This window comes from Lepidochelys olivacea (assembly GCF_965140295.1).
Source record: "Lepidochelys olivacea isolate rLepOli2 genome assembly, chromosome: 8".
Lineage (NCBI taxonomy): Eukaryota > Metazoa > Chordata > Testudines > Cheloniidae > Lepidochelys > Lepidochelys olivacea.
The window spans coordinates 83,814,735-83,842,195 of NC_140418.1; the positions used below are offsets into that span (position 1 = coordinate 83,814,735).

A 27,461-nucleotide genomic window follows, 5' to 3' on the forward strand; every position below is an offset into this window, starting at 1 on the left:
ACTACAGAAGGGATATGGACAAATTGGAGAGAGTCCAGCTGAGGGCAACAAAAATGATTAGGGGGGTGAGGCACATGACTTACAAGGAGAGGCTGAGGGAACTGGGGTTATTTAGTTTGCAGAAGAGAAGAGTGAGGCGGGATTTGATAGCAGCCTTCAAGTACTGCCGCTCATTGGGGTGGTTTAATTATGCCAGCAGGAGAGCTCTCTCCCGATGGCATAAAGCAGGGGTGGGCAAACTACAGCCTGCAGACCGGATCCGGCCCATCAGGGCTTTGGATCTGGCCCGTGGGATTGCCACCCCTGTGGGGCCATGGGCCCCCAGGCCGCTCCTAGAAGTGGCAGGCACCACATCCCTGCAGCCCCTGGAGGAAGAGGGAGCAGAGGGCTCCGCGCACTGCCCTAGCATGCAGGCACCGCCCCCTGCAGCTCCCATTGGCCAGGAACAGGGAACCGCGGCCAATGGGGGCTGCAGGGGAGGTACCCACAGGCGAGGGCAGCCCTGAACTCCCAGCCCCCTGTCCTGAGCCCCCTCCCACACTCTGCACCCCTCCCTGCACCCCAACCCACTGCCCTGAGGCCCCTCCCACACTCCACCCCCTCCTTCACCACAATCCCCTGCCCTGAGCCCCCTTGTACACCCCACACCCCTCCTGCACCCCAACCCCTTACCCTGAGCCCTTTCCTGCACACTGCACCCCCTCCCACACCGCGCACTCCCTCCCACACCCGAACCCCCCGCCTCAGCCCTACATTCATGGCCCTGTATGCAATTGCCCCACCTAGATGTGGCCCTCGGGCCAAAAAGTTTGCTCACCCCTGGCATAGAGCGACTACATGGGAGACTTTACAGAGGCACAGAACAAACATCCCTAGGTAAATTGTCCCAATGGTTAATAACCCTCACTGTTAAAAATGCACACAGTATTCACTCTCCTGCTGGTGATAGCCCATCCAAAGTGACAACTCTTTCACTTTGGATGGGCTATCACCAGCAGGAGAGTGAATTTGTGTGGGGGGGTGGAGGGTGAGAAAACCTGGATTTGTGCTGGAAATGGCCCACCTGATGATCACTTTAGATAAGCTATTACCAGCAGGACAGTGGGGTGGGAGGAGGTATTGGTTCATATTCTCTGTGTATATATAAAGTCTGCTGCAGTTTCCACGATATGCATCTGATGAAGTGAGCTGTAGCTCACGAAAGCTTATGCTCTAATAAATTGGTTAGTCTCTAAGGTGCCACAAGTACTCCTTTTCTTTTTAAAGAATTGCACGTGACTGGCTTAGATGAATACATTTTTCTGATCTTCTTTTGATGTCTTGTCATTAGAGACTGGTGAATACTGAAAAAAGTCTGAATATTTATTTGAAAATTCAAACTAGTAAGTTTTCATTGTGTTCAACCCTATTGGAGGTTTGCTTTCTGTGAACAGTCTTATGAATGAATGCAGAGTGAATTTTTGGTGAATACTCATAAGGGAAAATTTTAAATTAATAAATTTTAAGTATTTGCTCTGGAAGCCTGATTGTAAGAGTTATGCTCATCCTCAGGGAATGGCAACACACCATATGACCAATATATCCCATCAAAACTAACTAATGCACATCAAATTTTGAACTCTATCAACAACCTGCTTGTGAACAAGCATCAATGTTACAAGTGGGCTTGGCTAGGGCTGCGTGCTACCAGAGCTCAGCAGTGGATGTGCACAAGATTTAAACAAATATCTGGATCTCAGGTGGATGTAGCTAGAAGCTGGAGCAGTGTTGACAAAGTGAGAGAGGGTGTTAGCCACTCCTTTTTAATAAACTGAATAAATATTACCAGTGGGCGTTGCTGGAAGCCCTCATAGTCCGGAAGCTGCAATGGCAGAAAGGCAGATGTAGATTTTAACTCCATTACTCTGTGTCAATGTGATAGGTGCATCTGAAGAAGTGCGTTTTTTACCCATGAAAGCTTATGCCCAAATAAATCTGTTAGTCTTCAAGGTGCCACTGGACTCCTCGTTGTTTTTGTGATACGTGTGTGTAGCAAGGTGCTAGCAGCCCCATAGTTCAGCTTTAGCCAAGAGCTATGTTTCAGAGTAGAACCATGCTTCTAATCAATTGTGCCAATGGATTCCAGTAGGATAAGTAGAGGATGTCAATTGCTGAGTTTTCATAGGCTCTCACAGACAGAATAGCGGAAACTCTAAATTCAGCCAATTAGTATGTTTTAGTCCCTTCATTTTCTACTGTTAGACTACAATTCAGAGAATAAGAAGCTATGAAAAACAGTACAGTATCAAATAAGTATGCTAAACTCTGTTGTGGGCATTTTAATATACTATATTTTAATATATTTTATATACTAAAAAAGCTAAATTTTGTCTTTGACTCACAGAGCAGGAGTGATTATGCTGAAGAAACATGCCTTCCTGTGTTTACTTTCCTTTAGAGCTTTCTGCATAGCTGTCATTATTTCCTTTCCCTAGTCCCCATTAAATAGGTTTCACAATTTTTCTTTGTTAAACATACATTTTTAATGTTAGACATTTCACTATAATCAATCCACAAAGCAAGGGACCCACTGGAAGTTTCTATGTTCTCTAATACAATTATCGTATATTTGACCATTATTTACCAAGTTAAATCAGGTTCAAGTAGAAAGGTTTTCTAAGTGCAGTTATCCTCCCAGAGCAGTGAAATTTAATTAAAAGCATATTTATTTTTTCAATCAGAAGATGGGGGTGGAGTAGGAAGTCTGCAGATGTCTAAGTATTGGTAGCTAAGTGCTTATAAAAGGAGTGTTACTGTGATTGGGTTAAGTCACTCCACAGTCATTGTTATTGCAGTGGTGGAAACAGCATAATTTCTCTCTAAATTGAGCTGCGGTGAGGTAGCTTTTGAAAGTCACTATCAAGCTTCCAAGAAAATGTAATTCAGTCAGGGCCGTCCCTACCCAGACACAAAGTGTGCAGCTGCATAGGGCACAAGGAAATAAATTTGGGGCATCAAATTTCCTGGTGCCTTTCACAGCTGCGTCCTGCTCTAGACCCTGCTCCGCCTCTTCCCTGTGGCTCCTGCCCCTTCCCGCCCCTTCTCCGCGACAGATCTGCCTCTTCCCATCCCTGCTCCGCTCCAGCCCCGCCCCCACTCCACCACTTCCCCAAAGCCCCACCCCTTCCTGCCCCAGCCCCGCCCCCACTGTCCTGCGGACTGCAGCAGGAGCCAGGCCTGCACTCATCGGCAATGGTAAGAGCAACCCGGCTGCAGCTGAGTCACTGGGGAGTGCTGGGGAATGGTTCCCCACTGCCCCCCCAAGCCAGCCCCTCTTCCCTGTGGAGGCCTGGGGCCCCACACACACACCCCTGCGGGGGGGCTGCGTAGAGCCCCAGAGTGGCTAGGGACGACCCTGAATTCAGTATTTGCTTTTAATACTCTTAAAACTGGTCTATACTGAAGAGGGGGAAAGGTTTGTTCAACTGGTTCTGGCACACTGTGTTTAAACATGGATACCTAGGTACTTGTAAGGCCTATACTGTAACAAGGTTATGCCCTATCTTCACTCATGAGGGAAACTGCGTTTAAACACAGGCACTCCTTTAGAGGTGGGTACATGAGACCTAGTGTGGAGCTACCCACTCTAGGTCTCAACCCTATGGAGAGCTCTCCACAGGGCTTTAGGAAGTGGCTGACCCGACTTCCATGTAAAAAGGAAGTGAGATCCATGCATGGACACTGGGCACATGTGCTTTGGGGGCAAGGTCCACATTTAACTTGCTGTGTACACACAGCACATCTGTTTCAGTGCACACTTGTAGACCTATTTAAACTGAAGTCAACTTGTTTTTGAGAGTTTTTCTTTATCTTTGAAAACTACAGTCAAAAGTCAATCCAAAAGAACTTAATTTAAGAGTCAGTTTAACATAAGCTAAGCAAATCCATATCTTCAGCGATTAAGAGCAAACCTACTATATACACTCAGAGTGCAATTTCCAAACAGTTGTATCTTTGTTTTATTCAAACCAAGGAAATTGTTTGTTTCACGGTTCAATGCCATTTTTATTGTAGCTCTGTCTTAAAAAAAGATAATTAGATTTTTTTTTAATCAGAAAAGTTCCTTTTCCCTTTTTCTGTTCTCATAAATAGCTTATGACATTTTGTTTAAAGTTCTCTGAACAGAGAGCAAGCATGAACTTTAATTTTAAAAATGAATATTTGGAAAGTGAATACAGCTCATTGGAAATTTGATGTCAAAATGGTTTTTCGATGAAAAATGTCCAAATGTTTCAAAAAATATCAATTTTGATTAAATTTTGTTTTAAAAAAACAAATGAAGAATTCCAATAATGCTTTTGATATTTTTGGAACAGAACATTTTGAGTTTTCATTTTGAAACTTTTTTTTCACCCAGAAAAAAATTCAAGTTTAAAAAGGTTGAAATTGGAATGAAGTGTTTTGATTGATCTGAAATGCTTTTGTCCCAGAATTTTGTTTCACTGGAAATTTTGAATGTTTGTTTTCTTTCTCTTTTGGAATGAATTCTAATTTGTGGACTCTCACACAAAATGGACAATGTGATTTCTGCTGAGTTCTTGTTAGGATGACCAGCTGTCCCGATTTTATAGGGACAGTCCTGATATTTGGGGCTTTTTCTTATATAGGCTCCTATTACCCCCCACCCCAGTGCCAATTTTTCACACATGCTGTCTGGTCACCCTAGCTCTAGTGTTGAGTGTCTGAAGAATAGGAGCTTTTAACTGAAATTGTTCTGCCTTTTTAACTATAGCAGGTGCTTCCAAATACCCTCTATAAAATGTAATTTCAGAAGTATTTAATTGATAAATACCTAACTGTAATTTTATATTTATCACCCAAATGTAAGAAAAGTTCACATAATTTGCACTATAAAGTCTTAACTGCTGAAGATACGGATTTGCTTATATTATGTTAATACAACACTGTTAAATTAAGCTCTTTTGAATTGTCTTTTGACTGTAGTTGTCAAAAATAATGAAAAACTCCCAAAAACAAGTTGACTTCAGTTTCCCCAAGATTCCTGACCTTCTCTAGAAAAGTCCAACAGACATACGAGAACAGGAACTGCAAAAATTAGGGTGACCAGATATCCCGTTTTTAAAGGGACAGTTCGTATTTAAGTCATCCTGCAGTGCCCTGGTGAGTGTGGGCAGGTGCCAGATGGTAGCCGGTTAAGTGTTGCCTCTGCCGCCCATCCATCTGCCATTTACATGCTCTCCCTCTCGCTGTCCTCTCCCTGCTCTGCCCCTTCACCCCTGCAGCTCCTCCATATCCATTCCTGCTCCCAGTGCTGTGTGGAGAACCAGCCCCGATCGGAGCATTCAGCTCACCAACAGCCTGGTCGACAGACTCCTCTCTCCCGCACTGCCTCTGGCTGGATCGGAACCCCAGGAAAGCCCAAGACCCTCTGGCCTGGGCACTGGCCAGGAGGAGCTGAGCCTTGCATGTGCCAAAGCCCTGCACAGCGCTGGCATGGGGAAGCCTCTCCATCCCTCAGCTCAGCTCTGGAGTGGGAGGAAAGCGATTTCCAGCCTGTTTGTGCCCCAACCCTGCAGGCTCCACAGCAATCCCCCAGGTAGGAGCTTAGCACCAGCTTCACCACCCCCCTCCACCTCCGCTCTGGATCCTGCCCCCAGGGAGAGCAGGGCTGCTCCGTCCCCTAGACACTCTCCCTTGCTGAACCACCTCTCTGGCCAGGTTTACTGAAGCCCCTGCAGTTAGGGTCCCTGGACCCTGGTACACAATGCAGCCTTAGAGTTTAACCCATTCCTGCTCGTGCTGTAGCTGGGGGACAGGAGGTGGCTGGGTTATGTCTGTGGCCAGCAGCAGCCTGGAGGTGTTAGCTGCCTTTCCACGCTGTGTGGGCAGGAAGGGACAATCTGCTTCCAGTCACTGGGGATTTGGGGAGGGGGGTGAGGGAGGGGAAGAGATGAGCTCTGCAAAGACAGGAGCCAGGTCATCCCTTCCCCCTGGGCCCCCTGCAGCTGGAAGCAGCTCCCATCCCTTCCCTCCTGCACAGTGCCGAAAGGCTGCTGCTGGCCATATTCTGGTGTGAACCCTGGCAGAAATCTGGGAGGGGGGCATGTGACCCTGCAACCCCCCAATTGTTGCCTCGGGAAGACACGGCACCAGGAGAGGCGGGTCCATCCTGGGGGCCCAGCCCGGCATGGAGGGCAGAGAGCGCCGGCCAGGGGGGGTTGGGTTGGTTGGTCACTCCCCCCTCTGTGAGAGAGGTGTACAGGAATGTGTGTGTGTGTGTGTCACCTCTCCCCGCGTGAACCCTAAAGTCTTAAAGGTTAGAAGGTAAATAAAAAGAATCCAAATGTGCAGCACAAATGAAGAAATGGCTAGTATGCACAGAACTTCAAATTGTTTGTGCTTTCCTCCAGATGATCAGGGTCAGAGATAAGAACTGGAGTATTCATGAAAGCTTCAGTGGTCACTGTGGCAGATGGAGGGCAAGCACAAATCTTGAGGGAGAACAGAAAACTAAGCAACATTTACTTAAACACAGCAGGAATGAGAACGCCAGGGGACTGTATGAATCTTAAGGGAAAAAATTCTTGGGATGACTGGAAAATGGAAGCCCAGAGAGCACTGCTGAAGGCTACTTCCCCTTAGTTAGTATTAATTAAGCACTGATAAATGTTCAGCACCATAAAAGGCATAAAATGAAGAAAGTTACAAATACTCTCAGAGGATCAGTGCGGATGGCCGGACCTCTGCATCCACAAACTGACTTCAGTTGGGCTTCTTGCAGGATTGGAGAGTCAGGGCTTAGCTACACTTTCAGTGCTGCAACAGCGCAGTTGTGCCCAGGGCCTGATTAATTTTGGGGGGCTCCCGGTGTCTAGACCATGGCCATGTCCCCCACGCCGCCCCTGCTCAGCCTCTTCCACCTGAGGTCCTGCCCACTGCTCACATGAGGAGGTAGAGAGGAGGGAGCAGAAACAAGGAGGGGAGGGTGAAGAGAGGAGCTGGCCCATACCAGCTGGCTCAGGCTCATGGGCCTTGGGTTAAGGAGCTATTTAATTGTGGTGTAGGGATTTGGGCTGCAGCCCAAGCTCTGGGACCCTCCCACCTCACAGGTTTTAATTGTAGTGTAGACACACCCCATCAGGTCATCCTGTTGACAGCAAATGCAGAGGTGTTATAACCCCAGGACATTAGAGAGGAATCTATTTAGAAGGTAGAACACATTTGTGTTTCTGCTTTCAGATTCGATGCCTTTTCTCCATTTAGAAACTTATGTGGCTCCCTTATGGTTTATCAGCTGTATCTCCATCAATTTAAGTGAGGATTCTTCTTGGGTAAAATGAAATTGGCTGCTGTGATGGGGTGTCGACCCCACACTTGCCCTAAAAGGGTTAAGGCAGATTAAGAAGGGAGGCTAATTAACCCAACAGGCCACACCTGAGAGGAATCAGGTGGCTAAGCAATCCCCAGATGAGGAGGAAGGAGCTGAGCTGGGACTACAAAGACAGGAATTAGAAGCAGAAAGGCTGCTGGGAAAGTCTGGGAGGAGTGTTTGGAGGCTACGGGGACAGGTAGCTCACAGTTTCTCCTTGGGAAAAGGGAGTTAAGCAGCTGGCAAGCCTGGAGTGCCAGATTGTAAAAAAAGGGGCTTTGGGAAAAGCAGTAAGGCCTAGAAGGGAATGGACCTTAGAGGCTGACTGGAGGGTTCCTGAGTCAAACCCAGATTAGAGGGTAGGCTTGGGTTCCCATGCCAGCAGCTGAGGGAGTGGCACTATGTGGCAGTGAAGGGGAACGCTGCCCAGGATTTCCTAGAGAAAGCCTTCCAGCCAGGTCACTACACTCATTTTCCCCGTCTGGGTGCCAAAGGGTGAGTCATGAAGAAGCAGCAGCCCATGGAGCAACAGAGGGATGGCAGACACAGGGAGAGAGGCAGAGGCCCATGTGCAACTGTAGGAAGGAGTGTTGACCTGGTGACCAGAGTGACCAGGAGGAGGTGCCATCCTAGCAGTGTGTGGAGCACCCCATCACAGCTGCTACAGCCATGTTATCAAATTACCATCCCATAATGGTACCAGGAAGTGTTCAGGAGTTTGAAATGCTTGCAAGGGTTGGTAATACTGGCTTAAGATTCAGGAAATAATATATTTTATCGATCTCCAAGAGGTTAAATCTAAAAATATGTTAAATCTCAGAAGTAAGGAAGGGTACAAGCAATTGGAGATAGCTGCAGTTGTTTCCTAGGTTAATAAGGCTTGGGAGGATGCCAGCTGTGGGTTTTGCAGAGCACTTAAAAGGCAGCTGGGGCTCAACTGAGGTTTCAGTTACATTAATCATCAGTTGGAAATACTGAAATCAAACAATTGTTGACTCCTTACCATGGAGTCAAAAGTTTATACAATGTGAACTGATACACTTATTATAAACACCCCCAGTGCTTGTCAGGAACAAAATTAAACTGACAAATTAATTTGGAGTGGAAGAGAATAATATTTTTGCACATTCACAACAAAGTGTAGCAGTAATGCCGTTTCAGTTCTCCAGTAGAATTCTTCACATTCCCTCACTTCTCTGAATCATCATTTAGTCCTTTCAGAAATTTAGAAAGATACTTAAAGGGCAAGGAATTGTTTTTACAACCCACACATTGTTTTTCTATACTATGTACTGCATTCAAACACTGAATTACATAAAAATATACTCAAAATGCCAAAGTAAGAAACCAAAAGACAGAAAAACAAAACATTCAAGCTGGGATGCTGTGTGATAGCACCAGAACTTTGAAATGGCTTGTAGCGGATGGTTTTGTCAGCTTGATAGCTAAAGTTCACCTCAGTGTGCAAGTGAGTGATGTTTGGAAGGCTGTGCCATTCAGAAGGGCAAGGCAGTGAGGAGGAAGTATTCAGACAGTGCAGAAATCCACTTTTCCCATCCAATAAAGAGAAAATCTTATGCAACTAAATTCCATGGGGAGTTTTTGTATGACAATTGACAGCTATTAGGCTTGTTTGATGATAATTAGGTCAGACAACTATATAAGCCATTCCTTTGCTGATAACTATTAAACTTCTAAATCAGTGCACAACAAGCCCACTTCCAGCTTCTGCTGCTTTTGGTGGGTCCTCTGCAGCTATAGCTCATCTGAATGTCTTATTTTGAATGGAGAAGTGAGTTCTTTAAAATGCAAAATAATGAAGATATCTTAGTGAAATAAGCATTGCATGCCACAGCATGTTGTCCTATCCAATAAGTTTATGAATGAAAATGCAGTCCCTCCTTTTGATGCTTTATTAAAAAAGAAAGTTTCACTGAAGCCAGTCATTTGATTGGATTAGTTACAAACTCTAACTCACGGTTGATATGTGAAGTGCTGTGCTTACATATAATATGCCTAAGATAAACCAGGTCTGATCCTCGGTCTATATGATGATAGTATGCTGACTTCTTACTTTTTTTTTAATGTACTGAAACAAATAGCCATGCATCAGAAGACAATCAAAACCACTCTTTTTGATTGGGCAAGGAAACCATACTTATTTTGGGAATACAAGCACCATCTCTAAGCCTTGAATACTAGGAAAAGTTAATAGAATAATATCAGAGGACTTGAGAGTAACATCTAATAGACAAATATGACTGTTACTAATTGAATACGTTGGGAAGGATGATGCCTTTAGACTAGTTGACTGCATAAAAATATTTTGATTCAGAAAGGTTGGTTTATTATAAACAGAAGTAGATATGATGTTTTAGATTCTTCCCTATCCTCCTCTCCTGTGTCATGTCCAGTTTTTGATTGTGGAATGTCCTGAAATTCATTTTGTTTTGGAAGTAGAAATGTAATGTGATTCACTAAGAACTAGGTTGTGCAACCTACACTCACTTGAAGAAAAGGAGTACTTGTGGCACCTTAGAGAATAAATTGGTTAGTCTCTAAGGTGCCACAAGTCCTCCTTTTCTTTTTGCGAATACAGACTAACACGGCTGCTACTCTGAAATCTACACTCATGTGGTGAGTATTTACAGAAAAGTCCTATCGAAGCTAATGAGACTTCTTACTTGAGTAAGTGCTAATCAAAGTGAGTAAGGATTGCAGAATCTAGCCTTAAATCTCATAACATCCAGTTTATTTTGTACATATAAGACTGAGTTTATAGCTAATGTGAATGTTTTACTTTTAAAAAACCAACAGAATGTGCTTTCTTCCCATGGCTATGCTATCATCTTTTGTTTTGTTTTAGCTTTGGCCATCACGACCCTGTTCCTGCAGTGAGCTCACTGCAGGATTGGGGCCTTATTTGTCTGTGTACCAAAAAAAAAAAAAGTCTGTACCATAAGTCAATATGATTAGATATAATTTAACATCCCACTATGCAACATGACCTTCTTTCCAGAGTGTTATGACAAATCCCACAGAGAAGAGTAACAGATGATGTGGTACCATCTTACTTGTAACTAATCATATAACTTAATGTAATTATATTTAAGGTTTCTGGTTTTCAGTGTTTATTTTCTGATATTCTTTATTATATGACAATTATTACTGCTTGTATATTTGTTTTTTGTTTAGAATAAAAATAATTTTTAAAAAAATCCAAAGTTTCTTAGTACAAGTTTTCCTCCACTTAATTTTCAAATGTAAAGACAGCTCTGGCATTTGGCATTGAAAGCTGTATAATTGCACATTCAGCGCCTTCTGTGTTTATACGTGTCATTTACCTTCTCAATAACAAATTGATACAATCTGCAGAAAGGTTAAAATAACAAAAAAAGACATTTACAAATAATAGTGCTTGCTTCTTTTGAAAAATGAACTGTGTAAAATGACTTCCATGTAGATTACAGTTTAAACTTAAAACCAGAAATCTTAATTTCAATACATTGTATAAACTGGCAAAAATAATATTGCACTTCTCATGTTAAGAGGACACACATGATTATCTCGCACCCTCCACCCCTTTCCCCCCCCCATTTTTTCCATGGTAAAGAAATCATCATAAGAACTGCCACACTAGTTCAGACCATCTAGGCCAGTATCCTGTCCCCAACAGTGGCTAGTGCCAGAGTTTCAGGAGGAGTGTACAGAACAGGGCATTTGGAGTGATCCCACCCCATCTTCCCCTGCCGGTTTCTGGCAGCCATAGCATGAGGTTGCATCCCTGACCATCCTGGCTAACAGCCATTAATGGACCTATCCTCCATGAACTTACCTTGTTCTTTTTTGAACCCAGCTATACTTCTGGCCATCACAACATAGCATGGCAATGAGTTCCATGGGTTAATTGTTGTATGTTGTATGTTGTATGAAAAAGTACTTCCTCTTGTTTGTATTAAACCTGCTGCCTATTAATTTATTTGGGTAAGCCCTAGTTTTTGTATTATGAGAAAGGGTAAATAACTTTTTCCCCACATCATTTCTGATTTTATACACCTCTATCATATCCTCCCTTAGTCATCTCTTTGCAGAACAGCCCTAATCTTTTTAATCTCTCCTTGTACGAAAGCTGTTCCATACCCTTGATCATACTTTTTACATTCTTGATTAGTTCAAACTTAGCTTTTTTTCTGTGATTTTCATAAAACTGGTGAATGCTTATTTGAGAACCTGTCACTCTTCTTGTATTGGAAACAATTACAAAAATATATTTGTAAGCAATGAATCCTTATTCAAATGTTTTAGTGACATTGTTGCCCTTTTTCTTGGTCGTAATACAGTATTGCCAAATGTGACAACATAAGCTAGTCAAATAAAAGGTCTGGAATGGACCATGGCCATCCACAATGGTGATTGGTAGGATCAGAGCACAGCATGGAAATCTGATAGACCATGCACCAGAAGTTTACATTTTCTCCACTTTTGCAGTAGTTGGAAACTGTTAAATTTTGTCCTTCCCCCTCACCCCCAGAAAAAGACGTCCAGCATTGTTTAAGATTTTATTCTTGTTTATTTCTTTAAAAAATAATACAGTGACAAATAAGTGAAGCTTTTGTGAGGCAGATATCCCTCATTTTTTAGTATCTGTTGAATCTGGCAAGAAATATTTAGAAGGGTATATGTAAACTGGAAATTGGTTTATTTGATTTTGCTTGCTATTGTCAGCTTGAAATGTCACTTCCTGGTCCTTATGGATAATACTGCTAAGTAAAACAATGCAAATAAAATTGACTGTCTAAATGACCTTATTCTAGGAAGACTGGAAAGATTCTAGGAAAAGCTGGACGTGCACAAGTCCATGGGGCCGGATGCGCTGCATCCGAGAGTGCTAAAGGAGTTGGCGGATGTGATTGCAGAGCCATTGACCATTATCTTTGAAAACTCATGGCGATCGGGGGAAGTCCTGGACAACTGGAAAAAGGCTAATGTAGTGCCCATCTTTAAAAAAGGGAAGAAGGAGGATTCGGGGAACTACAGGCCAGTCAGCCTCACCTCAGTCCCTGGAAAAATCATGGAGCAGGTCCTCAAGGAATTAATTCTAAAGCACTTAGAGGAGAGGAAAGTGATCAGAAACAGTCAGCATGGATTCACCAAGGGCAAGTCATGCCTGACTAATCTAATAGCCTAATCTAATCTAACAGTGGACGTGTTGTTCCTTGACTTTAGCAAAGCTTTTGACACTGTCTCCCACAGTATTCTTGCCAGCAAGTTAAAGAAGTATGGGCTGGATGATGGACTATAAGGTGGATAGGAAGCTGGCTAGATTGTTGGGCTCAACGGGTAGTGATCAATGGCTCCATGTCTAGTTGGCAGCCGGTATCAAGTGGAGTGCCCCAAGGGTCGGTCCTGGGGCCGGTTTTGTTCAATATCTTCATAAATGATCTGGAGGATGGTGTGGATTACACCCTCAGCAAGTTTGCAGATGATACTAAACTGGGAGGAGAGGTAGATACGCTGGAGGGTAGGGATAGGATACAGACGGACCTAGACAAATTGGAGGATTGGGCCAAAAGAAATCTGATGAGGTTCAACAAGGACAAGTGCAGAGTCCTGCACTTACGACAGAAGAATCCAATGCACCGCTACAGACTAGGGACCGAATGGCTCGGCAGCAGTTCTGCAGAAAAGGACCTAGGGGTTACGGGGTTGGATGAGAAGCTGGATATGAGTCAACAGTCTGCCCTTGTTGCCAAGAAGGCCAATGGCATTTTGGGATGTATAAGCAGGGGCATTGCCAGCAGATCGAGGGACGTGGTCGTTCCCCTCTATTTGACACTGGTGAGGCCTCATCTGGAGTACTGTGTCCAGTTTTGGGCCCCACACTACAAGAAGGATGTGGAAAAACTGGAAAGAGTCCAGCGGAGGGCAACAAAAATAATTAGGGGACTGGAACACATGACTTATGAGGAGAGGCTGAGGGAACTGGGATTGTTTAGTCTGCGGAAGAGAAGAATGAGGGGGGATTTGATAGCTGCTTTCAACTACCTGAAAGGGGGTTCCAAAGAGGATGGCTCTAGACTGTTCTCAGTGGTAGCAGATGACAGAACAAGGAGTAATGGTCTCAAGTTGCAGTGGGAGAGATTTAGGTTGGATATTAGGAAAAACTTTTTCAGTGGGAGGGTGGAGAAACACTGGAATGTGTTACCTAGGGAGGTGGTGGAATCTCCTTCCTTTGAAGTTTTTAAGGTCAGGCTTGACAAAGCCTTGGCTGGGATGATTTAATTGGGGATCGGTTCTGCTTTGAGCAGGGGGTTGGACTAGATGACCTCCTGAGGTCCCTTCCAACCCTGATATTCTATGATTCTATGATTCTACATTTGCTGCCCTTCTCCGAACCTTTTCCAGTTCCACTATATCCTTTTTGATATGGGGTGACCAGAACTGGACAAACCATTCCAGGTGTGGGTGCACCATGGATTTACATATTGGCATTATGATTTTTTTGGTCATTTTCTATCCCTTTTCAAATAGTGCCTAACATTGCATTGGAAGTGATGCTGTATACTGAACTGATTATCCATGGTGATTTCAAGATCTTTCATTTGAGAGATAACTAATTTAGAACTCATTATTATGTATGTGTAGTTGGGATTATTTTTTCCAATGTGCATTTTTTGCCCTTATAAATACTGAATTTCATCTATCATTTTGTTGTCTCCAAGTTTTGTGAGGTCCCTCTGTAAGCTTTCACTTTGCTATCTTGAATAATCTTAGTCAGCTTTGTACTTCGCTATCTTGAATAATTCTGTATCATCTACAGAGTTTGGCACTTCACTGTTTACTCCCTTTTGAAGATCATTAAGGAATATGTTGAACAGCTTTCTGAAAATGCAAGTACACTACTCAAGAATTTCAAGTCAATTGGAACTGCTCAAAATTATAAAAATTCATTGTTCACTGAATAAGGCTTGGTCTATACTATCAACCTAACCACCAGAGTAGACAATGCTATGTCGACAGAAGGGCCTAAGACCAATTACCAAGGCATTATCATTGACTGACTATTAAAGGAGTAACTATTTATGAATTCTTGCCATGCTCCCATCAGTAAATCAGTATAAAAAGACGCCTAATTAAAAAAAATCATAGGCACTGAATCAAACAAAAAGGCATTTTTCTTTAAAGATCCTCACTTTAAAGCGTCTTCGTTTTCTGACAGAATCTTTTGATCTTAAAACCATAAACAAAGGAGTCCCTTTATTTTAGTGGAAGACATATAATTGTAGGCTTCCTAATGAAACTTAGGCAACAGAATGTTTACAGATCTGTTTTCACAATCAGTTTGAAGATTCACAATCCAGATACTTGAGACAATAACATCTTAACATTCTTTGTCTAACAACCATTCAATTGTTATAAACCATTCAATTGTTATAAACCATTAACTACAGCTCTTCAAATATGATATTGAGGGCACTAGAAAATAACAGTAGTAGAACATGCCTAGAGGAAGTAACCTTCTCCCCTGTAAAGTGTATAAACGCAAGTTAGGATGGTTATGGGAATCACTACTTGTAGAGTCTCTGGTGTTTAATAGAGTCATTGTTCAAAGAAAAGGATGTTCCTTAGTGGCAACAGAGACAAATCTGTGACCACTACTATATCAACAGTTGAATACACCCTGAGAATATGGCACAATCACTGTGGATGAGGAATGTTGCACCATTTGAGCTGGAATGGGCCATATCCCCTTGTCTACAAAGTTAGGTTTAATGATAGACGAGGAGCCTCTGCTTTCTTGGGGGGGCAGGGGTTATTTCTGATACTAGTTTATGATCCAAAGTTAGCGCCATTCAGTTTTGGTTAATACAACAACTACTTTATGGTGTAGCTTGCTTGTATTCCCTGTGATTTCTATAGACCTGTAAAAGGGCCTGCCTGTCCAGTACCACCACCTTCTGGCCAAGTGTAGCTCTGCTGAGGCCTGCCTCTCTTCCTCCTCAGCGGTCAGCAAAGGGTCCACTTTAACAGTCCAGGAGGAGCCCAGCCCGTGCTAGGCATGAGCAGACTAAACAATTGCTTTGGGCCCAAAGCAACTCAAGAGGGCCCTCTATTAATTATTAGTATGTGTTGTGTGGGAAGGCCCCCAAAATATTCTTGCTTAGGGCCCCCAATGGGTTAGCACCAGCACTGAACACAGGAGCCAAATACTGTAACATAAGCCAAATATTATAACATAAGCATGTCTCCCTTCAATAAAGCTCCCCAAAAGGGGCACTTTAACAAAAGTTTAAAGGCTGTTACCTCAGAGCCCTGGTTTGGACTACTCAAGATTGAAAGCTCCCAAAACAGGGAGGTTGGCCAGAGATTACCATCCCTTTACCAGCTGTACAATTTCTAGTACATACATGTACACACACACGAATGAGACTCCTTGATTATATGCAGGTGGTTCTGTTTGCAGCTCCTGGTTAGTCTTTAAAAGGTCATACACTCCATCACAGTATTTAGGACTTTTGTGTGGTTGAGTGAATTAAGTAAACAAGGATATGTGATGATGACATCCACTAATAAAAATAATTTTGGAATGCAGTCTTTTATTCAGAGATTAGTGATTATGATTTCCCTAAGCTCCACACTGCAGATCTCTTATGGATTAGCTATTCCATTATTTCAGGGCTAACAGATGGTAAAAATACTATTACACTGCTTAGTTTACCTGGTAGAGAAAAATAACACAGTGGAAGGATAGTTCTTCAACTGAAATTTCTGCTTGGTGCCATGGATGTATAATGCAGAGAAGAGCTCTGTTCATAACAGGTTCTCCCTAGACAATGAGGAAATTTGTGGGCCAGATTTTCAGGTGCTGTAAATCAGTGTAGCTCCAAAGATGAAGCGATGCTTCTTTTACAACAGATGAGGAGCTAGCTCCATTATCTTTGAATTAAACCAGCAGTTCTCAAACTTCATTGCACTGTGACTCCCTTCTGACAACAAAAATTAGTACACGATCACAGGAGGGGGGACCAAAACCTGAGACTGCCTGAGTCCCGCTGCCCCGGGTAGGAGGGGGTCAAAGCCAAAGCCTGAGCCCCACCACCCTGGGTGGGGGTGCGGGAGGAAGCCAAAGTCCAAGGGCTTGGGCTTGGACCCCAGGTGGGGCTTGGGCTTGGGCTTCACCCCTGGCGGTGGGGCTCGGGTCCTGGGCAGTGCAGCTCGAGCTTGGGCTTGGGCTTGGGCTTGAACCTCGGACCCCATCAAGTCTAATGCCAGCCCAGCCGATCCCCTTAAAACAGGGTCACAACCCACTTTGGGGTCCCGACCCAAAGTTTGAGAACAGCTGCATTAAACTATTCACTGAAGATACCCTTGTTAACCTATATAGTATTGTCTCTTTCATCCCTTGTTATTGCATAATGTTAAGTTGAAAAACAAATCTCAAAACATACTTCTTCATGTAACTAGTTAGATGTCTCTGGTTATACATTTATTTATTTATTTGTTTTCTCTTGCTTTGTTTTACTGTTTTTCTAATTGTGTTACAATTTTAAAAAAATAGAATGAAACCCTCAGAAAGCAGTATTAGTATATTAAATGGTGTCATGTTGTTTGCAGTGGTAGAATTTTCATATTAAGGATTATTATAGGTACAGTTTATTAAACATGCAGCAAGATATAACCTAACAATTATTTTAGAAGGTAAATGGTATGAGTCAGTTAAGTGTTTGTGATTGAACAACAAGAGCTGTCTAGTACAATCCAACTGTACATACATTTTATTTTGAGGTTTTCTACTTAAGTCCATTTATCTATAACATTCTTGGTTTATTTGGCATAACAGTTTGCACGGACAGAATGTACATCAGTATATCAGAGCCAATGTACACTATTCTAAAATATTCATCTCTAGATGATTACTGGGAAGGAAATAGGTGAGAATAAACTAGGTTAAGAACAGACCATATCTTCAACTTAATGTATAGTTTCTCCAGTTGATAAGCACTGGTTTCATTTCAGGTGATATGTCTCCTAAATGTCAAGTATAGGATATTATTATTGCACTACCTGTTCTTCAGTCAAGCTGATCACATAGGAGTGAAATTCACTCCTATGCAGAGGGCCAGCACAAGACCTATTCATCACTGAAGTTCCACTTAAGCCTATTTTGTGCTGTAGGAGAAATACTGTCATCAACTGGTATAAGGAGTTGTATCTTTCCATTTAAAACTCTGCTGTCATAAATGTACATTCTAGGGGAAAGAAGTGGCTTTGAACAAATCCCTTCTTTTACCCCACATTATTTCTTTGTCTCTGGCTTAATAAATACTACTTTTTAAAGGTGGGAATGTTTTGTAGTTATATTAACTAATCTGCTTCCCAGACAGTAAGATACAGTATTCACTATTACACTGGCCACTGCATCACTGTCCTGAACAAACTACCCTCACAAGTCTAAACCCTGAATCCTTTACTTAAGAAAAGTGGGGGGCTGACATTCTGTGCTGAGCCACCAGGAAGCTTACAGCTGGGGCAGACAGTGGGTTTTCCCTCCTTCCTCTCACTGAATCTTCTTTCCTTGCTCAGTTTGGTGTCTTGTAAACCATTTAAAAACCATTTAAATTAGCATAATTTAGAAAAAAGTATGCTGGTGTACTAAAGTAAACTGTAAACGCATGTAAACTTCTGCATATCTGTCTGGTTAGGCATCTATCTATAGTCTTATGTCCAATAATGTAGCATCTGTGATCCTGAATAGAATCCTGACCCCACTGAAGTCAATGGCAAAACTTCAATGGGGCCAAGGTTTCACCCCTGAGATTAAATGGCCTACAGTTGGATGTGACTATGGGGATAGAGTAAGTGTTTATTGAAAATGGCTATTTCTACATATGTCATACTATTTTTCTTTCCCTATAGTCAGCGTTAATGTCAGGATTTTACATTTGTGGGGTGCTGGATCTCTCTTTAGAATAAACACTATTACAGATGGGAACGAATACAACAATAGAGGTACCAAAGAGGCAGAAAAGATAGCAAGGCATGTAGGCGGAGGGTAGGTATATGAAAAATACCCTATGGAAACTAGCAGAGAGGAAGGAAAAAACAATCAAAATAACAATAAGAAAGCAGACTACAAATTAAGCACCAGAACAAATAAGGTCTAAAACAAGAAAAATGTCAAGAAGAACAATTAAGGCAATATATCTGAATACAAATGCAAGAAGTATGACTAAGAAAATAAGGAACCCAGAAGTATATACATAGACAGGAACGGTTTTAATTTCAGTAGTTTAACCAAAATATATAAAAAGCAGTGTAGCATAAATTTGAAGGCAGAGTGAATTTTATTTTTTTAGGTATTTAGCCTTTTTTTTCCTGCTCATGCAATGTCAACAAGCAGACTGCAATTTCCTCAAATGTCTGCACATCAATCATATTTAGTCACATTTTCTGCTGAATTTTTCTTTTCTCTCTTGCTCTGTTGATTAATTGTGATCAATATGTTGTAAGTACTTTATAGTTGGCATTTGAAAGTTGTGATTGTCCATATGACAAATTGTTTTGTTACTTTTCCCTGAGTGGAATCAGAGCGAGGAATGGCGGACGCCTCTAAGGCTTGGAGCTCTGAATATCAGTGAGAAGTAGCAGATAAGCAGGATTAAAAATTTTTAAAAATTACAAACCTTTTCCACTCTGGTCTTGCCTGAGGCATCATTCCTCCAGGAATTAGGCTATTGTAATTCTATTTTATTCTGTTCAGATTCTTACACTGCCCTCATCACCATAAAATCTAAATTCCTTCCAGACTGAACATCACGACTAGCATCTGTCACATGTGATTCTTTCTTTCTCCCTTCCTCTTCCCTGAGGGAGAATGTGTGGAAAGTTTTAGAACTAAATGTGTTGTGTGTACACTGTTCATATTAGTAAAGTCAAGGTTGAAGTGTACCTCCCCCCTATACTTGGAGGAGAAGTGGTAAGGTCTGTGGTGGTTTTTAGATCCTGGGAGAGAGAGTTCCACAGTCTTGGACTGGATCCCAAGAAAGCGCTATCTTTCACACAGACAAGCTTTACCCTGGTGATGGCAATTCAGTTTGCCAGAGGAGCAAAGTTGTCAACCACAATGCTCATCCTGGAGCATCAGATGATCTTTTAAGTACTCTGGGGCCCAGACCACTGAGTGCCTTGAATATAAAAACTAAGTTCTTGAATTGCTGCGTAGGATTGCCAACTCTCCAGGATTGTCCTGGAGTCTCCAGGATTTTAAAGATTAATTTTTAATTAAAGATTATGTCATGTGATAAAACCTCCAGGAATATGTCCATCCAAAATTAGCAACCCTCTGTAAGAGTTATTCCTGGGTGCAGTTTAAATTTAAACTTTCCCTCGTCATATTCCCACAGTGCAATTTTGAATGTGATCCCAGCTGAAAAGGGTGCAAACAGAATTCTATCTTGTTTCATTGCCTTTGGGCCAGAGCTCTAATGGGGAATTTGCAACGTAAGGCCCTGGACCCACAATGAGCTTCATGTGGATGGACCCCCGCACTCACACAGTCCTCCTTAAGTCAATGGGGCTTTGTGCTGGGATGGGACTTCATGCAGGTGCAGGGGTCTTTCAGTGAGGAGCTCATTCCAGGATGAGGGACTAAATTTGTATCACTGAGCATCAGTACGGCTAGGATTAAATTGCTTAAAAGCATGAATAAAGAGGGAGAGTTAAGAAAAAGGCATATTAAAATAACAATCACCAAACCGAAGGGAGATCAGAAATAAGCTATATGTTTTTTAAAAAAGCCAAATATGAGAAATGAAAGATTTCACGGGACACTAAGAAAAACAGAGATTTTTTTAAGAGCACATAAGAAGACTCAAGTCTGCCAGTAAGAGGTATAGCAGGATCTCCAAGCAATAGGAAAGGCAACTGATGGACAAGAGGGAGGCATTCATTTTTGTAAAAAAGAATCAATTCTTTGCCTTACGACAATGAAGGATAATGGAAAGTTGGCCCAAAGAGACACAGATTTTCCAGTGGATAGAAGAAATATCATGTGAAATCAGAATCTTAGCAGGTTATGTGGGAACTAGGATGTAAGAGGACTATTAAGAATCATTAAAAAATGGTCATCTATGTCAGAATTTGGAGGAAAGAGCAAAAGAGCCAAGGAAAATTTATTGATGTTTAAACACTGTTTGGAAAAAGTAGTAATAAAGAATTGAGAGACTGGAGAAAATAGATTGCAATATCTGTGTTAAGAAAAGATTTAAATTATTAAATTAAATAATCAGTTAACATAAAATCCGTATGTTGGACTTCAACAGTAGTTAAAAAAAAAGACAAATTAGGTGAGAAAGGGGGGAATATTTGGAAAGCTCTATTAAGGATAGTCAGCATGAATCTACCCACAAATAAGAACTCTGTACTTGAAACTTGGGACAATAATATCTAAAATGTTCATATCAGCTCTTATTTTCCTGGGCCCCTGTACTCTCTGGCTCCCTCCTATGGGATATGCCGGGGGACAAAACTGCAGAAAATATCATGGTGTGGATAAGAGAGCCAGCTAATGTCTGCTTGGGAAAAGGGGAGATGCAAAGCAGCAACACCATGGGAACTGCAGGAGAACTGCACTACTACTTGTGGCAAGTTAATGTGAATACCCTTGTGTGCTCTCACACCACCATTCCATCTCATTATGAGTCACTGAGCAGAAGGTCCAGCCATTAGCTGGTTGTGGGTCTGGGGAGGAGTGTGGCTGACCGGGTGTCAGCAGGGTTGTTTCGTCTGACAGCTGAGGATCCCCTGTGTCTGATATGTTTACTTGCATCTCACCACCATCCATTCTATGGGAAAACCACCAACTTTCATGGCTCTGAAAGCCAATCTAGTGCTCCCCTGTCTCATGGGCAGCATTTCTGTGCTGCACCTTTTAAATGATGTACCTTTAAGGAATTTGTGCAAGTTAGTGTAGAAAAAATATAACAGAATATGTCTGGAGGTAAAAAACAAGAAATCGGGGTATATATTCATTGGTAATCTATTACCAAAACACAAGAATGCCCTGGGCTTATTAATCGGGAAAGCTACTCTCAAACGTTACCAGCAGGAAGAACAAAAACAAACAAAATACTGGGCAGCACAACCATAACTACTATAGATAAACCATAGGACAATTTTCTAGCACTGTGTGATAATGCTTTGCAGCATCATAGTATCTTTCCTCTTCGAATCTGAAAATGAGTAATATAAGGAACTAGTGGGCTGTATGTGAAGCTGGAACTAAGCAGTAAAGGGTGCAGTACAGCATAACCAAAATAATATAGGAACTGGAGAAACTTTTTATTCAAATAAGGTAAAATTTAACCCTACTGTACCAAGCTTATGCATAGAGCAATAAGCAGAGGTGATTAGTGAAATTCACCCCCTTTAAATATGTGGTCAAGCCATGGGGTTCCAGTGCAGTCCCTCTGAGGTTGGAGTTTTTGTTTGGATGGAGGGAGAATCTACCCAGAGTTCAAGGGAAACTGAAGCTGTGCCTACATGTCTATAGTGGACACTCTACATCATAAATGAACTTCATTCATGAAGAGGAAATAATATATATAACTTTAACAACAAGTTAGGTACATGATTTGGATCTTCAAATATTTTACAGGCAATTTGTGAACACTATAGGTCAATGAAAGGGACAACCTTGGATGGTCTCATCCTACCCTAAAATTTGCTAGATTGGACAAGCAATGAGTAGTGATGGGTCAATATAGAATTATCTATAACAGAAATTCTGAGAGAAAACTAAAATAATCCCACTGACTTTTCAACGGGAAGACAAAGATACAAAATCTTGGAAGAGCATTATTAATGGTAATATCATACCACAGGCGTAGTCAATGGGTGGTCTGTAGGTGAGATCTGGAGCATCAGATACTTTTGAATGGACCCCAAAATCAGAGAATCATAGAACTGGAAGTGACCTTGAGAGATCATCTAATCCAGTTTCCTGCACTCATGGCAGGACTAAGTATTATCTAGACCACTCCTGGTAGGTGTTTGGAGATTTTTAAGAGCGGTTAGACAATGATGGAGATTCCACAACCTCCCTAGACAATTTATCCTAGTGCTTAACCACTCTGACAGTTATGAACTTTTTCCTAATGTCCAACCTAAACTGCCCTTGCTGCAATTTAAGCCCATTGCTTCTTGTCCTATCCTCAGAAGTTGAGGATTTTTTCTCCCTCCTCCTTGTAACAACCTTTTGTAAGCAGTGTCAGGATGAGCTCCACCCTGACATCTGGTGGTGAGGTGTGGCAAGTTGTGGAAAAGAACTTCAGGGGCTGATCTCATTTGCATAGGCACACCCACCCTGCCTAGAATGAGGCCATAGCTGCCCAAATGGTCACTTTGGCTGCTGTGGGATCCCCAGTGTCTCTGTTATTGGGGCAGGAAGAATAAATTGTTATTACCCTGATTATGGGAACTGTGCTTGGAACTGTACTTGGCCTTTTGTTATGATGGAGGGACTCACCATCAACTAAGTAGCACTCGCTAGGCAAGGGTCATGGGTTCCAAAACTCTGTGAATTGAGAGAGGCTGGGGACAAGTATTAATACTTGGTGGCATAGGCCCCTTGGTGAGGGCCATACATGGTAATTGCACTTCCTCCTCTCTCCACTGTGGAATATCAGAGCTAATTTTGATTCTATTAGGAGTCTAGTTACAGGCTGCTGAGCTCACTTTGGGCTAATAGTGCACCAGCACTGAGGCTTCCCTACTATAAGCTGGATTCACCAAAGAGCTGAACTGACTAAGAGCTGAAATCACTGAGCGTTGTGTTAAGTAGTGGGGGAGCCTGAAGATATGTTGTGGAGCAGTTTGCAGGACGCCTGGAGCACCTTGTGGACAGGCTGGTGGAGCAGTTCATAGGACAGCGGGAGCGGCTGGTGGAACGTGGAGCAGTTCATGGATCGGCTGGATGGCGGGAGCTGCGTGTGGGCCGCAGAGCTGAGCGAAGCAGTTCGTGGGGCAGCTGGCGGAGCAAAGGCCTATGGAGCTGTGGGGCAGTCAGCTTCAGCTCATGTAAGGTGCCTCTTACCTCCGCCCCCATCTCCACCCAGGTTGGGAGGTAAAGCTCTGTAGATAAACTTTTGAACTCTGGGGCTGCCCTGACCAGGGACAGAGACTTTTGGGTCATTGGACTTTTGGGACTTTGGGTGATTTGGGGTTGCTGGACTCAAGAACCAAAGGGAAAGGGCATGCCCCAATTTGCTTGGGGTGGGTTTTTTGCTCATGGGTTGTGTTATGAATCCTGTTGGTGGTGTTTCCCCAACATAATGCCACATTGTTTATCTCTGTTATTAAAAGGCTTTTTGCTACACTCAAACTATGTGCTTGCGAGAGGGGAAGTACTGCCTCTTGGAGGCGCCCAGCGGGGGTGGTATATATTTGTCCCAGGTCACTGGGTGGGGGCTCGAGCCGGTTTGCATTGTGCTATTGGAATGGATCCCCTAGATATTGAACCCGGCCCTTGTTGCTGCCAACTCTGACGGGCAGAAGGGTTACGCTTTTATATACTTGAAAACTGTTATCCAGTGGCGCCAGAAATGGGGGGTTAGAGGGGCCATAGTCCTCCCACTTTTTGCCGCGGGGGACCCTGCCCCCTTTCCCTTCTCTTCACCCAAGGCCCCACCCCCTGACCAGACCACCATGGAACCCAGCTGAGGAGCCTGGGCAGTTATGGGAGCTGCGCGGACCCTACACCTTCCCACGGTGCAGGAGGGGCTGAGAGCAGCCCCCAGCCTGTGTCCCCACTCCCCAAGCTTCCAGCCCAGCCCAGGGCAGGTGGAGGTGGAAGGTCTGCCACTCCACACCAGCTCACCAGAGCTGCCCACATGGCTCTCCCCAACCTGGCTCTGGCCTTGGGGTGGGGTTTCAGAGCTGCAGACCAGCCAGGATAAGAGCTGAGTGGGCAGCTGTGGGGAGCCATGGACTCTCCACCTGCCCTGGGCAGGGGGCTGCTCTCGGTGGGCCCATCGCATAATGGGCAGGTGGACGGACTGCTGCGCTCACCACAGCTGTTATGATGTCCCCTCTCAATCTTCTCTTTTTTCAGACTAAACAGACCTTTCATCATTTTTGTTGCTCTTCTTTGGGAGTTCTCTAATTTGTCCACATCTTTCCTGAAATGTGGCATCCAGAACTGGACATAATACTCCAGTTGAGGCCTAATCAGTGTGGAGTAGAGTGGAAGAAAATTACTTCTCTTGTCTTGCTTACAACATTCCTGCTAATACATCCCAGAATTAAGTTTGCTTTTTTTTAAAAAACAGTGTTACACTGTTGACACATATTTAGCTTGTGATCCACTCTGACTCCCAGATCCTTTTCTGCAGTACTCCTTCCTAGGCAGTTATTTCCCATTTTGTATGTGTGCAATTGATTATTTCTTCTTAAGTGGATACTTTGCATTTGTCCTTATTGAATTTCATCCTATTTACTTCAGACCATTTCTCCAGTTTGTCTGGATCCATTTTAATTTTGATCCTATCCTCCAAAGCACTTGCAATCCTTCCCAGCTCGGTATCATCCACAAACTTTTTAAGTGTACTCTCTACGCCATTATTTAAATCATTCATGAAGATATTGACCAAAACCGGACCCAGAACTGATTCCTCCAGGACCCCACTTGATATGCCCTTCCAGCTTGACTGTGAACCACTGATAAGTACTCTCTAGGGATGGTTTTCCAATCAGTTATGCACCCACCTTATAGTCGCTCCATCTAGGTTGTATTTCCCTAGTTTGTGAGAAGGTCATGTGAGACAGTATCACAAGCCTTACTATAGTCAAGATATACCACATCTACCACTATCTACAGGGCTTGTTACTCTGTCAAAGAAAGCTATTAGGTTGGGTTGACATGATTTATTTTTGACAAATCCATGCTGACTGTAACTTATCACCTTATTATCTTTTAGGTATTTGCGAACTGATTGCTTAATTATTTGCTCCATTATCTTTCCAGGTACAGAAGTTAAACTGACTGGTCTGTAATTCCCCAGGTTGTTCTTATTTCCCTTTTTATAGTTGGGCATTATATTTGCCCTTTTCCAGTCCTCTGGAATCTCTTCCTTCTTCCATGACTTTTCGAAGATGATCACTAATGGCTCAGATCTCTCCTCAGTCAGCTCCTTGAGTATTCTGGGATATATTTCATCAGGCCCTGGTGACTTGAATTCATCTAATTTGTCTAAGTAATTTTTAAATTGTTCTTTCTCTATTTTAACCTCTGATCCTACCTAATTTTCACTGGCATTCAATATGTTTGACATCCAGTTGCTACTAACCTTTTGGTGAAAACTGAAACAAAAACGTCATTTGGCACTTCTGCCATTTCCACATTTTCTGTTATTGTTTTTCTCCCCTCATTGAGGAATGGGCCTATCCTGTCTAGGGTGATGAACTGTCCTGATTTTATAGGGACAGTCCCGATATTTGGGGCTTTTTTTTATATGGGCTCCTATTACCCCCGACCCGATTTTTCATACTTTCTCTCTGGTCACCCTAACCCTGTCCTTGGTCTTCGTCTTGTTTCTAATTTTTTTGTAAAATGTTTTCTTGTTACCATTTATGTCTCTAGCTTGTTTAATTTCATTTTGTGCCTTGTCCTTTTATAATTTTTCTACATATTTGTTTATATTGTTTATATTCATTCTTTTTAATTTGACCTAGTTTCCACTTTTTGTAGGACTCTTCTGAGTTTCAGCTCATTGAAGATCTCCTGGTTAAGCCAGGTTGTCTCTTGCCATACTTCCTATCCTTCCTATGCAGTGGGATTTTTGCTATTGTGCCCTTAATAATGTCTCTTTGAAAACCTGTCAACTCTCTTGAACTGTTTCCCCCTTGGAGTTGCTTCCCATGTGATCTTATGTACCAACTCCCTGAGTTTGCTAAAGTTTGCCTTCTTGAAATCCATTATCTTTACTGTGCTGTTTTCCCTCCTACCATGCCTTCTACCATTTCATGATCACTTTCACTTGAGCTGCCTTCCATTTTCAAATTCTCAGCCAGTTCCTCCCTATCTGTCAAAATCAAATCTAGAACAGCCTTTCCCCTAGTAGCTTTCTCCACCTTCTGAAATAAAAAATGGTCTCAAATAAGTCTTTTTATTTTTAATCCAGTCTTTTTATTTACTTATCATTGTTGTTGTTTTATTATTTTCTCTGGAGTCTGATGATGATGAATTATGAGCTCTATACCTTGACCAAAAAATTTGGAACTTGACAAAAAAAATTTACTATCCTTGTCATACCATGTCTAGTTTTCAATTTAAGGACATTTTTGACATTCATGAATCTGATGAGCACATAGTATTAAAAAGACTTCATCATATTTGTAATGACAGGAAAAATTATCTGTATGATTTACAGAACTTTCCAAAGGAGACTGTACATGATACATTATATAATGCCAGTTTTTCTCTTAAGGGTCAATCTTCCAAACACTTACTATCAGGCAGAGCTCATAATTCATCATTCGTAATTTAACCACTCTGAGTATTTGCATTGATTTCACTGGGACCACTCATAGCAGGAAGCACTCAGGGTGAAATCCTGACCCCATTGAAGTCAATGGGGGACTTGCCACGCTCATCAGTGGGGCCAGGATTTCACCCTAAACTAGCTAGCGCTGGCTAAACCTGTTAGCGTTTGCAGGACTAAGTCCTAAGAGAGAAATACACAGAACAATGATTAGTCTAACTGCACTATCTAGATTCCTTACCTACAGCAGTGAATTACTATTTACAACTGGACTATGAAAGATGTCAAATACAACCAAAGATAAATGAGTTGGAGAGATACACTTGTCCATATTTTATAAAGTGCTCCTTCAAGTGTATTGTGAATTCTCAGCTGTAGATTCTAAAACCAGATCAGCCTCTCTGCTTATTCTGTACTTTTCCTGAAGTTTTTTTTAAGTATCCTTTTATAGTAATTAGAGGTATTCATCTTAAAGCTCATCTGTTTTCACACCCAGGATCTGCATTGTTATTCAATTCCTCCATTAGAACTACTGACATTTCACCAAGCAAAAA

At 42.4% G+C, this 27,461-nt stretch overlaps 1 protein-coding gene across 1 annotated transcript in view; it reads right to left on the minus strand.

Moving 5' to 3' along the window:
- AK5 (adenylate kinase 5) overlaps positions 1 to 27,461 on the minus strand; it is a 148,420-nt gene that overhangs the window by 89,133 nt on the left and 31,826 nt on the right. The window lies entirely within an intron of this gene.